Source organism: Lynx canadensis, chromosome A2, assembly GCF_007474595.2.
Source record: "Lynx canadensis isolate LIC74 chromosome A2, mLynCan4.pri.v2, whole genome shotgun sequence".
Lineage (NCBI taxonomy): Eukaryota > Metazoa > Chordata > Mammalia > Carnivora > Felidae > Lynx > Lynx canadensis.
In genome coordinates this window covers 133,183,105-133,202,148 of record NC_044304.2, presented here as the reverse complement: position 1 = coordinate 133,202,148, position 19,044 = coordinate 133,183,105, and the positions used below count along the sequence as shown (strand labels likewise).

Sequence of the window (19,044 nt, the reverse complement as noted above, 5' to 3'; positions counted from 1 at the left end):
AGCTGGTATCCTAATTCCAAGGATAAACACATTTAAGAAAAACACCTTAAGAGTATTTACAGAAAATCGCCATGGGCAAATCTCTTAACCTTCTTTAGCTTCATTTTCTTCCTCTGTGAAATAAGAGTGTCAAAGAAGATGGTCTACATAGTACATCTCAAACCTGCCATTTTGAGGATCACTTTCCTTGTATGATAGTATTGTCATGAGACAGCTAACTTCAGGCAACTGTCTCCATCTTCCGAGACTGAATCTTTAGAGAGCAAGTAGTTTGAAAAACAAAAGGCATGCTGCTAATGAGAAAAGGAAATAGGTGAGAGCATAAATCCCTGAAAAATGAGAGCAATCTGACTCTGACATCTGTTACCACTCTATTCATTATTGTTGATTTATTTGATTTGATAGGCAAAGTAGTAACTGGTTTCATTTTTACCATGCCATGATTAGAAAAGATGATCTATTTGAAAAAATGATCTAGTTTGGGATAGATGACTAGAGTTAACTACAGTCCCATAGTGGAAAATCAGATGAATTCCAAGATGATTTGTAGGAAAGCACAAATGCAACTCTAGAGTTAGAATAACCCGGAAGGGGCACTCTACTGTTTGACATCAAATTGTAATAATACCATATTGATGTTGAAAAAAACTCTTGCCAGAAAAACATATTCAACATTACTTGGTCAGCTGTCTGTTTCCACCAAGGAAACTTACATGTGTTTTTTGTTGGATTTGAAAGGAACGATGCCCTCTATGTCAAGATCACTCTTCACTGTTCCCAAGGAGGGAAAATATTATTTTCTGTACGTTTTGGAGGAGGGAAATAGGGTGTTACCTCTATATTAGTCCTTTTTGCTTTTGCATAAAATGATGAAGATAATTGGTCAATCAATCATCATTGTGATCTATTTACTACACAAGTGTTCTGTCCCCTGTGGGTGTTTCGGCACAGGTAATATACATTCGTGGGCATTGCTTCTTTTTACCTGACTTCAAGGCATTGGTAAAACCTCTCAAGGGGGTGGTACTTCACCCCTGAGCCATCACTACACATATATTCTCTTTTAGATAATGTCCCTTTTTTGGATCATAAAATTTCCCTCCATTAATATTTTTACAGAGAATAACAAACACCTAGAATGCCATCTGTGCCTATAGCTAAGAGGTACTGGATTGGGACTCTTTTACCCATCCTCACCATTGCTAGGGTTTCCATTTCATAGTTTTATCTTGTTTTAATCATAGCTTGTTACAAAACACTGCTATGTATTCCTGGCTTCTCACACAAAGTCAAAAGCTGCCTTTACCACCATTTCCAGAAGCGCCTACCTTTTCACTTTACAAGCACCTCTGAGTTGGGGATCCTCCATTCCATCATGAGAAAAGAGAGAAAGGAAGAAGGACCTAAAATCCGACACAAACTCTTTTCTTTCCCTGAACACACAACCGTTTCCACCTCTCTAACCTGCTTCATAGTGGGTCTGGGAAGGAATAACCATACCTGTCCTCTGGGAACGCTGTCACTCTGCAAGTACTTTGTTGGGATATTTTGCATTGCAGTGAATATTTCTCTAAAATAAAAATTTGAAGCAAGTTGAGGATTTTAGTCTCAGATGCAGACTATTTCCACTTACCCTCCACTAGTCTTTTGAGGCAGTAGGTAACTTGGTGAGAGAAAAGTTCTTCACAGGTTTCATGCTTTGTGCATCACCCTAATAGGAAACATGGCCCGCCTTGTATGAATTTTTGGTCCTGGCTAATTCATCATTGGGTCCCTAAGACTGATATGAATAAGCAGCCCACTAAGAGGCTTCTTGAGTATATAGTCAAAGCAACTCTAGATCTGGAAACACAGAAACCTGACATGGGATAAGATGGTGTCATAGCCGCTCACCCATATTACTGGCCTAACTCAGTTTACATACTGAGAGGCCCTTGAACAAAGTAGACTCAAATGGACCTGTATTAATTATGCTGGAGAAAGGAAAACATCCAGGCCTTTCAGGATTGTTGGCCTGGATCTGTATAATCTCTAATTTCTGGGGATCCAGAATCCCAATATACAACATTAGTTAGAATGGAAATTTACCAGAGTCAGAGGAGAAATGTAATTTAAACCTGGAATTTAAAAAAAAAATGGTAACAGTAGAAGCTAATTTGAATGCAGGGAACCAAGTAGCTTCCTGTACTATTTGTAGAAGTATATAGTTTTCTCACTTTCACATTTAAAAAATTGACAGTGTGTATTAAATGCCTTTTAAAAAGTTTGTACCTTCTGAGCATTTAATTACGCTGGCTACAGTAGTGATTTAAAATCATAAGCTATAATAAAGTTTTGACTTGCATATATATTATTAAATCCAAAATCACTTGGAAATAGCATAAATGGTTAATGACCCAATGATAGTACGTATATAAAATATCCTGTGATTCTAAAAGATAAATATAAAATATTTTAAAGTATATTATTCATTAAGTGGAAAAGTAGAGTATAAAATTATTTATGAATTTGGACCACAACAATATAAAAATATAAAAAACAGTGTTCTAAATTTTGGCAGTAGTTATCTTTAGTGTAACTATTAATAAATTATATATTATTAAAGGTAATAGCTTTTCCTTGTTTCCCTCTTTTTATACTTTGTAGAATTTCTGATTTATTTTTAAAAGTTTGAATTAAAATTTATTTCTAATGAGTAAAGAATCTTAGCAAGATATAAGATGATTCTAATGTATTTTATTAATACAAACACTTAAAATATGAAATAAGCCATATATTTTGATTACCCAAATATGTTATTATATTCTGCAAATTTGTGATAATGTGTTGATTCACAGTAATCAATGCTTCAAGATTTCATAGCTGAATATAAGAGTCTACAGTTTTTCCCAGAGATGACAATGGTATCTAAAATATTTACAGACAGAAACATGAGTTTTGATGGCAATCCCAAGAGGCATATACTCTGCACTTACTCATGTGGAAGTATACTATTAAAATAAAAGTCCACTGATGAAAATTCAGTGAAGCTGTTAAGACGTAGTCATCTGAATGGTCATATAAATTGGTTTGATTGTTTTGGAAAACAACTTGATCATATACAACAAGAACTATAAAAATGTACTTCTGGACTTTGCTTCCAGTCCTGAGGAAGTAACAGAATTCTGACTTCTCACCATGAAAATACTAAAACACTGGAAAAATATGTGGAACAACTATTTGGGACAATAAGCAAGGACTGCAGAACTACGATTTCTGGAAAAACATATAAATTAAATGAGCTCTACGATCATCCTAGATTTCTGTGTAGAGGAAATTTTCAAATTCCACTTCAGGGGAGAGAAGAGCAATCAAAGTCCAGTGATCCCTCTGAATTTAGAAGACTGAGACTGGGATTCAGGAATGTAAGGCAGCAGGAAATGGTAGAACAGAGTATCTAGAAAAATGGGGAAAAAAGACTTTTAGGAATATGAAAGTGGGTCCCGTTGAGTCTTTGTCTGAAAACTAATCTGTATACAAATTGGGTGAAATTTAGCAAGGCAAAACAAAGAATAAAATCTGAAAAATGAATAATTACTAGGAATCTAGGAGCCAAAGAATTCCCAGAGATCACCCAAGGGAATCATGTGGCTCCCAAGCAGCCAGAGTGGAAATACAGGACCTTAGGTAGAGATTCAAGACAAATCTAAATTAGCTATAGAGAGAAAAGGTTACTGTAGATTTATCTTCAGAATGCTTTAAAACAAGCTTAGAAATAATCAAATTAATCTGCAAGCATGTTAATGTTAAGCCAGAACGAAGATCTTACTCGTTAAAGAAATACAATGAAATCTAGTACCCTTTAATAAAATTCACAATATCTAGCATCCAATTAAATATTACTCTGCATGCCAAAAGCAGAAAAATAAAGGTCAAATAAGGGGTAAAGTCAGTTATTAGAAAACAAACTCGGAAAAGATTGAGATGATGGAATTAAAAGAAAAAAAAACTTTAGGGGTACCTAGATGGCTCAGTTGGTTAAGCGCCCAACTCTTGATCTCTGCTCAGGTCATGATCTCATGGTTCACGAGTTCGAACCCCCACATCACACTCTGTGCTGACAGTGCAGAGCCTGCTTGGGATTCTCTCTCTCCCTCTATCTCTCTACCACTCCCCAACTTAAACTCTCTCTCAAAATAAACAAACTTTAAAGAAATTAAAAATACCTTCAAAAAAAAACTTTAAAAGCTCTGTGATAAACATGCCCAGTATCTCCAAGGATTAAGGCAAATAATGAGGAATGAGATGTGGAACATAAAAAAGCACCATATGGAAATTCTAGGAATGAAAAACACAGTATCTGAAATGAAAATTTTGCTAGATGCTATTAAGAGACAAATAGAACCTGCAGAAGAAATGACTTGTAAACTTGAAGATACAGCAAGAAAAACAATGAAATAAACCATAAAGGGAAAATCGACTGAAAAAGTGCATAAAAGTTTAGTGATCCCTGAGATAACACCAAATAATCTAACCTATGTGTTAGGAGTCTGAGGAAGGGAAGCGGATATAGGATATTTGAAGGATTAGTGACTGAAAAATTTCCAAGTTTCATTAAAATAATAAGCATATAGATTATATAGATTCAAGAAGCTCAGTGAACCCAAAGCAGAATAAGGACAAAGAAAATCACAAGGGCTATCGTAATCAAAGTGCTTTTAAAACACATTTTTAAAAAATATTTTTTATTTTTTTAATGTTTATTTGAGAGAAAAGGGGGGGGGGTGCAAAGAGAAATGGACACAGGCTCTGAAGCAGGCTCTGTGCTGATAGCCAAGAGCCCAAGGTGGGGCTCAAACCCAGGAACCATGAGATCATGACCTGAGCCAAAGCTAAACTGACAAACCACCAGGCGCCCCTAAAAATATTTTTTAAAAAGTATTTAAACTAGCCAGGAGAAAGACACATCACATACAATGGAGCACATATAAGAATTATAGCCATTGTCTTGGCAGAAACTGTACAATAAATAATTTGATGGAACAACATCCTTAAAACGACAAAGAAATAAGCTGTCATCCTAGAGTTTTAATTCCGTCAAAATATGTTTTAGAAGTAAAGGTGAATGAATACTTTTTCAGAAAAATAAAGGCAAGAGATTTCATCACCATCATATCTGTACTACAAAAAAAAGATTAGAGAAACTTTTTCAAGCAGAAAGAAAATAAAACCAGGTGTATGTTGGTATCTGGGATTTACACAAAAGAATGATGACCTTGCAAGAATGTAAATAAGTATGAAAGGGGTGACATTGGTTAGCAGATCTCTAGAATTTATAATAACTGCACAATTGAGACTTTACGCCTGTTGATTAGCAACTCCACATTTCCCCCCCCTCTCCACAGTCCCTGGCTACTCTCTGATTTTATGAGTTCGATTCTTTTACATACCTAATGTAAGTGGAATCATGCCATATTTGTCCTTTTGTGATTGGCTTCTTTAGCTTAGGGTAATTCCTCAAGGTCCATCCACATTATTTATATGTCAGGGTACTGCAGAAGTTCCTTCTATATTTTGGATATTAATACCTTATCTGATATATGTCTTGCAAATACTCCAATCAAACAAGATGCTTTTTTTATCTGTTAATTTTTTCCTTTGTTGTACAGCTTTTTAGTTTGATATACATAGTCCCACTTGTCTCTTTTGCTTTTTCTTACCTGTGCTTTTGGTTTAATGTCCAAGAAAACAATGCCAAGAACAACATGATGAAGGTTTTTCCCTATTTTTTCTCCCGGGAATTTTACAAGTTTCAAGTCTTATGATTAAGTCTTTAATCCATTTTGAGTTATTTGTGTATAAAATAAAATAAGAGTTCAATTTCATTCTTCTGTATATGGATATACAGTTTTCCCCGCATCATTTGTTGAAGAAACTATCTTTTCCCTATTGTGTATTCTTGGCATACTGTGGTAGATCCATTGATTATACACACGTGAATTGATTTCTATGCTCTATACTTTTCCATTGGTCTGTATAGGTGTCTCTATGCCATTAACATATTGTTATAATTACTGTATCTTTGTAATATATTTTGAATTCAGAAAGTATGATACCTCCAGCTTTGTTCTTTTTCAAAATCATTTTGGCTATCTGCAGCCTTTCATGGTTGCATATAAATTTTAATTTTGTTTGTTCCATTTCTGTAAAAAACGCCAATGTGATTTTGATAGTGGTTGCATTGATTCTGTAGATCACTTTGGGTAGTGTGTACATTTTAAAAATATTAAGTCTTCCAATTCATGAACAGAGGACGTCTTTCCATTTATTTGTATCTTCTTTAATTTGTTTATCAGTGTTTTGTAGTTTTCAGTGTATTTTACCTCCTTAATTTTATTTATAAGTATTTTATTATTTTTGATGCTTTTGTAAATTTGATTGTTTTCCTAATTTCTTTTCCAAATAATTCATTATTAGTGTATAGAAACACAACTGATTTTTATATATTGATTTTTATCCTGTAACTTTACAGAATTCATTTATTACTTCCAACAGTTTTTTATAAACTCTTTAGAGTTTTCTATTCCTGTGACCTAAAAGCAGGATTAATTTGTTTCTTCCTTTCCAATTTGGATGAACGTTATCTCTTTCTCTTGCACAATTGCTCACGCTAGAACTTCCAGTATTATGTTGAATAAAAGTAATGAGAATGGGCATCCTTGCCTTGTTCCTGATCTTTGCCACTGAGTATGATAGCTGTGGACTTTTAATTTTTTTTAACATTTATTTATTTTTGAGACAGAGAGAGACAGAGCATGAACGGGGGAGGGGCAGAGAGAGAGGGAGACACAGAATCAGAAGCAAGCTCCAGGCTCTGAGCCATCAGCCCAGAGCCCAAGAGGGGCTCGAACTCACAGACCGCGAGATTGTCGTGACCTGAGCTGAAGTCAGACGCTTAACCGATTGAGCCACCCAGGCGCCCCAGCTATGGACTTTCAAACATGACATTCTTTACATGGAGGAAATTTCCTTCTATTCCTAGTTTTACCTTGAAAGGATGATGAATTTTGTTAAATGCTTTTTTGGAATCTACTGAGATGACCATGTGATTTTTATCCTCTGTTCTGTTAATATATATCACATTAATTGATTTTCCTATGTTGAACCATATATACCTCCCAGATAAACCTCATTTGGTCTTGGCGTATAATCCTTCTAATGGTACTGAATTTGGTTTGCTAGCTTTTTTGTGTGTTTGTGGTTTGTGTTTGTTTGTTTGTTTGTTTTTTGGTGGTTTTTGTTTGGTTTTTAGGATTTTGGCATCTTTATTCATCAAGGATATTGGTCTGTAGTTTTCTTGTGGTGTTTCTGTCGGCCTTTGCTATCAGTGTTATGCTGGGCTCATAAAATGAGTTAAGAAGTGTTCCCTCTTATTTTTTTATAAACATTTAAAAAGGATTGGCATTAAGTCCTTCCTTAAATGTTTGATAGAATTATCAAGTGAATCTACCAGATCGGTCCTGAGCTTTTCTTTGTTGGGATGTTTTAATTACTGGCACAATTTCTTTATTATTTGTAGGTCTATTCAGTCTTTTTGTTTCTCCAGTATCCAATATGTGGTAGGTTGTATGTTTCTAGAAATTTATGAAATGTTTTCTAGTATATCCAGTTTGTTGGTATATACTCATACATAATAGTCATTTATAATCCTTTATGTCTCTGTGGCAATAGTTGTGATGTCTCCTCTTTTCATTTTTTGATTTATTTATTTAAGTTTTCTTTTTTTTTTAATCTCACTGAAGGTTGGTCTATTCTGTTTATCCTTTCAAAAAACAAACTCTGGTATCATTGATTTTTCTATTGTTCTCTATTTTGTTTCTGTTTCAATCTTCATTATCTTCTTATTTCCTTTTATCTGACAAATTTGGGCTTAGTTTATTATTTTTCTTATTCTTTTTGGTGTAAAGTTAGGTTATTTATGTAAGATCTTTTTTTATTCATTTTTAACATTGGCATTTATTGCTACAAACTTCCCTGTTGGTACTATATTTGCTGCATGCTATTCATTTTTTTATGTTGTATATTCAGTTTCATTTGCCTCAAAATGTTTTTTAAAATTTTGTTTTTGACTTGTTCTTTGACTTAATTTCTACACATTTCTGAATTTTCCAAATTTCCTCCTGTTATCAATCTCAAATTTAATTTCTTTGTGATTAGAAAAGATACTTGCTATGATTTCAATCTTCTTAAATATGTTAAAACTTGTTTTGTAACCTAACACGTGATTTATCCTGGATAATGTTCACTGTGCACTTCAAAACAATGTGTATTCCGGTGCTATTGAGTGAAATGCTTTGTACATCTGTTAGGTCTATTTTCTTAAATCATGTTGTTCCAGTCCACTGTTTCCTGGTTGGTTTTCCATATGGTTGTTCTATCCATTATTCAAAGTGAGATGTTGAAGAGTCCTATTACGGTCTGTTGTAGTCTATTGTGGTCTCTCCCTTCCAGTTCTGTCAATGTTTGCTTTATATATTTAGGTGTTCTGATGTCAGATGCATGTAGATTTATAATTGCTTTATCTTCTTGTTGAATTAACCCTTTTGTCATTATAGAATATTCTTCATTTTCTCTTGTTTTTAACTTTACATATATTTCATCTGCTATAAGTATAGCTACTCCTGCTCTCTTTTGGTTGCCCTTTGCATGGAATATCTTCTTTTACCCCTTCACTCAGTCTGCATGTGTCTATAAATCTAAAGTGAATTTCTTTCAGACAGCAATAGTGGGATCTTGTTTTGTTATACCAATTTAGTCACTCTGTCCTTTAATTGGGGAGTTTAATCTATTTACACTTAAAGTAATTATTGATAGAAGAGGATTTACTATTGCTATTTTGTCAACTGTTTACTGTGTGCCTTGTAATTATTGTTTCCCTTATTCTCTTGATGTCTTTATTTCATTGATTTTGTTTAATTTTTGGTATTGATATGCTTTAATTACTTTTTTTCTTTTGTGTAATTTCCATAAATATTTTCTTTGTAGATGCAGTAAGGATTGTATAAAATACCTTATAGTTTGAATAGACAATTTTAAGCTAACTTCTTAACTTCAGTTGCATACACTCTACATTTTTACTACTCCGCCTCCTACATACACACTTTATGTTATGGATGTCGCAGTTTACATCGTGCATCCACTAACATTTTTAGTTATATTTATTTTAATACTTTTATTTTTTTTTGACTTTCATACTAGAATTGAAAGTGATTTACTAATAACCATTACAATAATATATTATTCTGCATTTGTCTATATATTTACCTTTACCAACGAGTTTTATACTTTCTTCTGCTATTATGGGCTATATAGCATCCTTTCATTTCAACTTGAAGAACTCCCTTTAACGTTTCTTGTGAAGCAGTTCTAGCGATAATGACCTCCATCAATTTTTGTCTGGGAAAGCCTTTACTTCTCCCCCCACCCCCCTTTTTTTCTTAAAGAGACCACAGGTGGGGAGAGGAGCTGAGTGGGGAACAGAGAGAGAATCTGAAGCAGGCTCCACATTCAGCATGGAGCCTAAGATGGGGCTCAATCCACAACCCTGGGTTCATGATCTGAGCTGAAACCAAGAGTCAGACACTTGACCAACTATGCCACCCAGGTGCCCCCCCCTTCTTTTTTGAAGGGAAGTTTTGCCCAGATTTAATATTATTAACTGGTATTTTTTTTCCTTTCAACAGTTTGAATATATCATTAAACTTCCTTCTGGCCTTCAAGGCTTCTGCTGAAAATTCCACTACTGCATTATGGGGCTCAGTTGTATGTGGTAAGTTGCTTTTTTCATGTTGCTTTCAAAATTCTGTTTTTGATTTTTAAAATTTCAATTATAATGTGTTTCCATGTGTATTTCTTTGGATTCATGATAGCCATGGGCTTACTGAATCTGAATGAATGTCCTTTTCCTTCCCCAGATCTGAGAAATTATCAGCCCTTATTTCTTTGAATATGCTTTCTGGTCCCTTCCCTCTGTCTCCTTTGACTCTGCCACACTGTTATATTGGTCAGATTGATGGTATCCTAGAAGTACCATTAGCTTTCTTCAATCTTTTTCATTCTATTTCCTTTTTGCTCCTCTGATCAAATAATTTCTAATGATCTGTGTTCAAGTTCACTGGTCTTTTCTTATGCTTGATCTTGTCTGTTTTTGAACCCCTTTAGTGAATTTGTACAGTTAAATTTTTCAGCTTCATTTCTCTTTGATACTTTAAAAAATATTTCTATGCCTTTATCAAAATTTTTACTTAGCTTGTGCATTATTCTCTTGATCTTGGTGAGCACCTTTATGATGGCTATTTTGAATTCTCTGTCAGATCAATCACATAACTGTCTTTCATTAGGATCAGTTTCTGGACATGTGTCTTGTTCCTTTGTTTGGAAGATATTTCCCTGTTTCTTCATTTTTCTTGACTCTTTGTTGGTATCTGTGTATTAGACATAGCAGTCACTTTTCCCAGTCTTCACAGACTGGCCTCCTACAGGAGAAAAACCACCAATCAGCTTGGCCAGAGATTCTGGGAATGTCTTTAATCATAATGGCAGTCCAACTTATTTTCTTTGTTGTTAAATGCCCCAAGTGTCTCAAGTAAGCTAGGTCCCATTAGCTCTTCAAGATGAGGGAGACTGAATCTAATTCCTCAAGCAACTCAGAAAAACTGGACCATTAAATGCTTGATCCAATTCTTTCCTTCATCCCAGGGAGAAACTGGGATATGGTGGGGGTTTTTTGTTTTTGTTTGTTTGTTTATATGTTTGATTTTTTTACCTATTTGTTCTGTAGTGACCTAGAGGGAGGGGCTGTGGTGAATAAGTTCATGATAGATGAAAGTGCTGTATCTGCTCTTAGTGGCCCCCAGGAGACTAGGCTATGCTAGGTTTTGTCAGGTCTCCCAGACCAGTTAGAAAAAAGGGAAATACTCTGGGTATCCCCTGGAAAAGTTGAATCATTAGACACAGGGTCCAATTCTTTCCCTCCCAAGGGAACAACTGGGAGCTGGGGTTTTCTGTTTGTTCACTGTCTACTGAGCCAGGGGGAGGGATTCCAGCCCAACTGGAATTCTCCCTAGCCTCAGGCAGCTAGATTATGCCAGGTGTCATTAACTCTCCACAGTTGGTTAGACAGAAGCCAGTCCTCTGAGTATCTCCCAGAAAAGCTGAAGCATTGAACATGCAATCTCCCTTTTCCCCTCCACAGGATAAGGCTGAGAGCTAAGGGGTTTCATCCTGGTCATATGGTGCTGTCCTTGGAATAGAGCTGATGACAAAAGGGTCTTGAATTTTTCTACCAGTTCTGATATGGGCAGATTTACACTCACCCAAGGTGTAGGAACCTCTCCCTGGGTTTCTTACAAAGGAAATTTGTCCACAGATTGTTAAATTGATATGTTATTGGGGTAAAGGAGGGGTGAGGATTTCCTGTACTGCCATCTTGCTAATATCACCTCACAGATTTTTATAAATAGTATTTCCATTTTAATTCAATTAAAATCTATATAATTTCTATTTCATTTTTCCTTGAACCTTAGGTTTCTTAAAAGTACATGTTATGATTTGTATTTATATAAGGATTTTCTAGTTATCTTTTGTTACTGATTTCCAACTTAATTCCTTTGTAGTTTCAGAATACTAACCCTTTGAAATTTATTGAAACTGGCTTTATGGAATAGCATATAATTAATTTTGACAAATATCCCATATGTATTTGAAAGTAATGTGTATTCTGAAGTTGTTGGGTATAATAATCCACGTGTGTCGGTTCATATTTTTATTTTTTAAATGTTTTTTAGAATTTTTTAAATGTTTATTATTTTTGAGAGAGAGAGTCAGAGCACAAGTTGGGGAGGGGCAGGGAGAGAGGGAGACACAGGAACAGCAGGCTCCAGGCCCTGAGCTGTCAGCACAGAGTCTGATGCAGGGCTCTAACCCACAACTATGACATCATGACCTGAGCTGAAGTGGGAAGCTTAACTGACTGAGTCACCCAGTTGCCTCTGTCCGTTCATGTTTTTAAAAATTATGTTGTTAACAGAACAGATGAACATAAGGGAAGGGAAGCAAAAAGAATAGAAAAACAGGGAGGGGGACAAAATATAAGAGACTCTTAAATATGGAGAACAAACAGAGGGTTACTGGAGGGGTTGTGGGATGGGGGATGGGTTAATTGGGTAAGGGGCAATAGGGAACCTACTCCTGAAATCATTGTTGCACTATTTGCTAACTAATTTGGATGTAAATTAAAAAATAAAATTAATTAAAAAATAATGTTGTTAAATCTTCTTTAGCCATAATGTGGTTTTTTTGTCTGTTTGTTTGTTTTGTTTTTGCTTTTTTGTTGTTCTGGTCAACATGTTCTGTTATTGGTAGAGGCACACCAAAATCTCACATAATTGTGAATTTGTCAATATTGCCTTTCATTCTCTGAACTTTGTTTTATAAAAAAAAATAGGCTAAGCTGTTGCTACATATAAATTTAGAATAATTAATCTTCTTGGTATATTAAACTTTTCTTATGAAGTGTCTCTATTAGTTGTATGTTATTCTTATAAGTTTATTTATCTAATAATTGCATAGTTTCACCAACTTTCTCTTATTTGGTGATTGCATGATATATTTTCTCCATAATTTAAATTTCAACATTTATGTGTTATATTTTAGATGTGCCTTCTGTAAGTAGTCTATAATTGTGTTTCTTTTGTTTTGAATTTTAATCTAATATATAGACATTTTTATTGGATAATTTAGCTATGCTATATTTAATGTAATTATTCTTACATTTGGGATAAATCTACCATATTACCATTTTCTTTGTATTTCTTCCACCTAGTCACTCACTCTCCTTTTCTTCTTTTGAATTGATAATTTGATACAGCATTTTTATTATTTAATTTACCTTGGAGCTTGTAATGCACATTCTTTACTAATCAAAGACTAAGGTAAATAAATTGTTTTATTTCTTTCCACCTGAAATAAGGGCATTAGAATACTCCTCTTTACCCACTCCAGGCATACACATTTTTATCATGAGTTTTAACTCTTTATGTGCTTAAAATCCTGAAAGACATTATTATTATTGCTTTATATCATTAAAATTCATTTATACTTACATAGTTACATTTTTTTTCTTGCCATTCTTTCCTATTTCTCTGAGCTTCCTTTGGAGCCTCTTCTACCTAAAGAATACTCACTAATATTTCATTTACTATAGGTTTACTGGTGACAATGTCTCCATCATTTTTGGTTTGTCATTTTTACCCATCTTGCTACCTAATAGGTTTAATATAAGGGAAATGCCTGTATTTTATTGTATGAATTTTGATAGTATTATAAATGTATCTCTGCCCAATATACATAAACCCAAAAAACAACGGATATGATAGATTGTGAGTTGTCTAGCTCAAAAGTGTTTAATTCTTAATCATGTAAGACTATGTAAGTTTAAAAGAAAAGAATTGGCCATGGAATAATAAGCCAGTAGTAGAGGATTATGAAGTAATCATCATTTTCAAGATGCTATAAATACTATCTGGAAATTAATGATGTAATGTGTCAAGGTTTTTAGGCCCAGTACAGAATTCAACAATATCCGGCTAGTCTAGTTGAGCAACGATTTATCTCCATGCTTATGGATAAAAATTGGACTTCTCACTAAACAGTGTGCCATCCAAAATTTGGTTTCTGAGTACTGTGCGAGATACTCTTGGAAAATAATAGAATAGCAAGAGTCCACAATAGCTCTTTAGTATAAAATTAGAAGTCACCACTCCAAGCCTTCTAAGTCAAAGACAAATGTTAATGAGCATAATGTTGAGGCCAGACTGCAAGCCCGGCCTGACCTCATCAGTATAAATTGACTAAAACAAACATTATGAATATACCAATTCATAATTTGACATATTTTCTGTCTTTCATTTATACCTTATACCTTATTGCTGAAAAAGTATGGCATTTATGTACTTGGTATTTTATATCATTCACATATTTTTATGAAAAACATGAACCACCATTACTCTGGGACTCTTGAAATCTCCTTGGCCATTCTTTATATTGAATGAAGTATATGAAGCATAGAAACATCGTATCAATGAGAGTTATACGTAAAATTAGTCAAACCAAACATTTTTTTGCTAAATGCTCAAACTCACTTCCTTGCATTAAAGCTGTTTTCCTTTAATATATCAATGGCATAAAGAGTATCCATAATAGCACTGTAAAAAGGAGAAAAATGAAAACTAAAGAAAAGATTAAGGTTAAGTGTACCCAGAAAAATGTTACCTGAAGTTTAAAGTTAGAAATAAATGTTTACTGTGACCTGACAAGATTGGAACATTTATCTGGGGAAGAATCATCTGAATAAACTGTGCACAACGAACAGAATGAAGAATTTGCCTGACATAAATATTCAGCAGAGGGTATCCACAGTGGCGGAGGCTCTTAACCAGGTATAAAACATGACCCATCCTTTACATAGATGTCAACTCTGCCCCCATCCACCCTAAAGTTTATGTTGCCCATTGCAGCAGGCATGGATGCTGGGCATGGTGCCAACAATATGAACTTCTCACAAAGGCTGATCTAGCACTCCTGGAATACCACAGCAATAAAGGCCAATGCCAGTTAAGTCCTTGATAGAACAGACTGACAGCATTGTTGGGGGCCAGGAAGGCAGTTTGGCCACCCAGTGGCAACTTGAATTGGACTTCTTTCAGATAGTCGTTGGCATTTTGTCCTAAGCATTTTACATGCATATATACACTCCTTGATTTCACTGTATCTATTATTGCAATCCATGACTTCAGCTCTCTCTAGACCTCAATGTCATTATTCTCTCTTTTTGCACCTTCAGGACTAGGGTTGGTAATGGCTTCTGATTGCTACCTGTCCTTTGCTGTTTTGCCATTCTTTATTGGTTCCTTTAACCTTCACAAAGCTTTTTAACTAGCTCCTATATTCCATTCTGTCTGGTTAAAGCCTTTTTAGTTTGCTTATTGTTTCTCTCTTAAGCTCTGACCAGTAATACTTGAGGTCATGAATGTACTTGTTCAGGTAGAAAATGTACCATAACATGAGAAGTAAACTGGGGAAAAAATCCAGGGAACAGGAAAAACATACATTCATACATGGATGGGGAAAAATCAGATTGGTAGAAGGAAAAAGGAGGATAGACCAAAATATAACAATTTCACAACGAAGATAGTGACATTGATACAGTCAAGATAAAGAACAAGAGGAGGAGTTAAGATTGTGGAGTAGAATGGGGCTCCTGAGTTTGTCTCATCTCTGAAACACTAGATCAACAGCAAACCATTTTGAACAAGGAGTTTGATCTGAAGATTAATGCAACAGTCTGCATAGTTTGAGCCAGAGAACTTGACAGGTACACAGTGTGGAGAGGTGAATTGGAGGAGAGAAAAACTGCAGAACCACGGAGCATAGGGAGCCCTTTATGCTGAGAGATGACACAGAAAGAGAAAGGGGGAGAGGGCGCGTCAGGATTGCACAAGAAAAGCACTCTCCCCAAAAGTAGCTGGAGAGAAAGTGAGAGAGGAAGAGTGAAAATACTTGCAGGGAACTTGACAAGAAATCTGTTCCTCAAAACCATTGATGTGGAGGAAAGAGAGGGTTTCAAAATTACCAGGATCCTATAAACATTGGAGTGCAGAGTCTAAAGGTTGGGAGCTCAGTGCCTGGGAGTGCTCCGGTGAGGAAGTAGGACTAATCCCCAGGAGCAGGCAGAACAGTCTAAGGGGTTCATGTGCCACGTGGAGAGAAGTGGTTACCCTGATTGGAGTGCATTTGGTAGAGGCCATATGGCCAGCCCATGGGCAAAAGTCCCAGAGGACCCCAGAGAGAGGCAACATTTACTGAAATTGGAACAAAGAGGCCAGAGTGCAGCAAAATATAGCACCAGCTGTGTGGTGTGATTTACCATAAACTCTGAGCCTCTGTTGTTGTGTGAGTGCATGAATGTTTACTGAGACAAGCTGGCACCCAGCCATTGCTTAGGGAGACCCTCCCCCAGAAAATTAGCATGGATCCAAGCTGTGGAGGTCTCTGATGTGTGGGATTTTGAAACACAGCTCTAACTGATGTAAAATTCTGGAGGGAGGCACCACGTGGCAGGCAGATAGCTGGGTCATGGACAGGGTAGAGGTGGAGAGAATGGAGACCTGAGATAAAGGAGGGATGCTTGATCATAGGTCAGTGAGGGCATAAAGTTCCTTCATGAGAGACTAGGAGCTGGGTGAAGCTATGTTCACCCTAGTGTGTACATACATGGATCTACTCCAGTAGACTACACAGTGCCACCAAGTGGGAACAGAGCTATTACACCAAGCCCCACCCACCTGCACCCTGCAAGAACATCTCCCAGAAAACCAGCACAAATACCTTCCACCTGCCTTTTAGTCTATAGACTATAGTGTGCTCAAAGTTTCAATTCTAGGGAAAACTTGATGTAACTTCATTCGGGTTTCATTCTGTTTGCTGGTTTATTTGTTTGTTTTCTTCACTCCTGTTTTTGTTTATGTTATCTTTTTTTCTTCTTTTATTTTTCTTGGATACAGAAAGCAAAATCTTTTTTATTTCTTTTTATTTTTTCTTTATTTTATTATACTTTATTATTAAAAATTGTTTAATATTTTTTAACTTTTTTTCCTTTCTCTTTTTCTCTATTGTGTCAAGCTTCTCTCAACAAGCAGATTGAAAAATACCTACGATGTAGCATCCTTTATTTGATTTTTTGTTTTTTTGTTAATTTTTAACTTTTTATTTTATGAATTTTTTCTTCCTCCAAAATGACAAGATGGAGGAATTCACCCCAAAAGGAAGAACAGGAAGAAATGATGGCCAGAGATTTAATCAACACAAATATAAGTAAGATATATGAACTAGAACTTAAAACTACGATTATAGGGGGCACCCGGGTGGCTCAGTCGGTTGGGCATCCAACTTCAGCTCAGGTCATGATCTCCCGGTCTCTGAATTTGGGCCCCACATCGCGCTCTGTGTGGACAGCTCAGAGCCTGGAGCGCGCTTCGGATTCTGTGTCTCCCTCTTTCTCTGCCCCTGCCCTGCTCACACTCTGTCTCTTTTTTTCTCTGAAAAATGAATTAACCTTAAAAAATTTTTTAAATAAATAAAATAAAACCACGATTACGAGAACACTAGGTGGGGTTTAAAAAAAGCATAGAAAACACTAGAGAATTGCTTCCTATGGAGATAAAAGAACTAAAATCTAGTCAGGCCGAAATTAAAAATCCTATGACTAAGATACAATCTCGAATGGATGCCAGAAGGCAAGCATGGACAAAGTAGAGCGGTGAATTAGTGATATGGATGATAAAATTATGGCAAATAATGAAGCAGAATAAAAGTGGGAAACAAAGGCAAAAGATCACAATACAAGACTTAGAGAACTCAATGTCTTATTAAAAAGGAATAACATCTGAATCCTAGGAGTCCCAGAAATTGAAGAGAGGAAAAAAGGGCAGGTTTATGTGAGCTAATTATAACAGAAAATGTTCCTAATCTGGGAAAGGACACAGACATCAAAATCCAAGAAGCACAGAGAACTCTCATTAGATTCAATAAAAACTGACCATCACCAAGACATATCATAGCCAAATTCAGAAAATACACAGAAAAGGAAAGAATTATAAAAACAGCAAGGGATAAAGGTCCTTAACCAGGGCTCCTGTGTGGCTCCGTCAGTTAAGTGTCTGACTTCGGCTCAGGTCATGATCTCAGAGTTCATGAGCCCCGAGCCCCTTGTCAGGCTCTGTGCTAACAGCTCAGAGCCTGGAGCCTGCTTCAGATTCTGTGTTTCCTTCTCTCTCTGCCCTTCCCTGCTCACACTCTGTCTCTCTCTCTCTCTCATGGGGAAAAAAAAAAAAAACAGTAAACATTTTTTAAAAATTAAAAAAAAAATGTCCTTAACTTACAAAGGAAGACAGATCGAGTTCACAGCAGATCTCTCCACAGAAACTTGGCAGGCCAGAAAGGAGTGGCAGGATATATTCAACATACTGAATTGGAAAAATATGCAGCCAAGAATTCTTTATCCAGCAGGGCTGTCATTCAAAATAGAAGGAGAGATAGATCTACAGACAAACAAAAATGAAGAAGTTCATGACCCCTAATCTAGCCCTGCAATAAATTTTAAGGGGGACCGTTTGAGTGGAGAAGAAAACAAAACAAAGCAAAACAAATCAGACCAAAAGCAACAAAGACTAGAAAGGACTAGAGAACACCACCAGGAACACCAGCTCTACAGGCAACACAGTTGCACTAAATTGATATCTTTCAATAATCACTCTAAATGTAAATGGAGTAAATGCTTCAATCAAAAGACATAGGGTATCAGAATGGATAAAAAACCAAAACCCATCTGTATACTGCCTACAAGAGATTCATTTTAGACCTACAGACACTTGCAGATTAAAAGTAAGGGATGTAGAACCATCTATCATACTAATCTCAAAAGAAAGCTGGAGTACCCACACTTATATCAGACAAACTAGATTTTAAAACAAAAACTGTAACAAGAGATGAAGAAAGGCATTATATCATAATTAAGGGTCTATCCACCAAGAAGATCTAACAATTGTAAATATTTATGCCCTCAACTTTGTAGAACCCAAATATATAAATCAATTAATCACAAACATAAAGAAACTCATTGGTAATAATATCATAATAGTAGGGGACTTTAACATCCCACTTAGAGCAATGAACAGATCATCTTAGCAGAAAATCAACAAGGAAATAATGTCTTTGAATGACACACTGACCAGATGGACTTAACAGATATATGCAGAACATTTCATCCTAAAGCAGCAAATATACATTCTTCCTGAGTACATATGGAATATTCTCCAGAATAGATCACATACTGGGTCACAAATCAGCCCTCAAAAGGTGCAAAAAGATTGATATCATACTATGCATATATTCGGACCACAACGCTATGAAACAAATAGCAAATAAAGCCCAAAAACAGCAGAACAA

At 35.6% G+C, this 19,044-nt stretch overlaps 1 long non-coding RNA gene across 1 annotated transcript; it reads left to right on the top strand.

The window, feature by feature from the left end:
- Window positions 1-1,009: 1,009 nt before the first annotated feature.
- On the top strand, window positions 1,010-18,334 carry LOC115500719. The gene is made up of 3 exons (XR_003964630.1): window positions 1,010-1,020; window positions 3,703-3,709; window positions 18,250-18,334. It is a non-coding gene; the product is annotated as an uncharacterized LOC115500719 (long non-coding RNA).
- The last annotated feature ends 710 nt before the right edge of the window (window positions 18,335-19,044 follow it).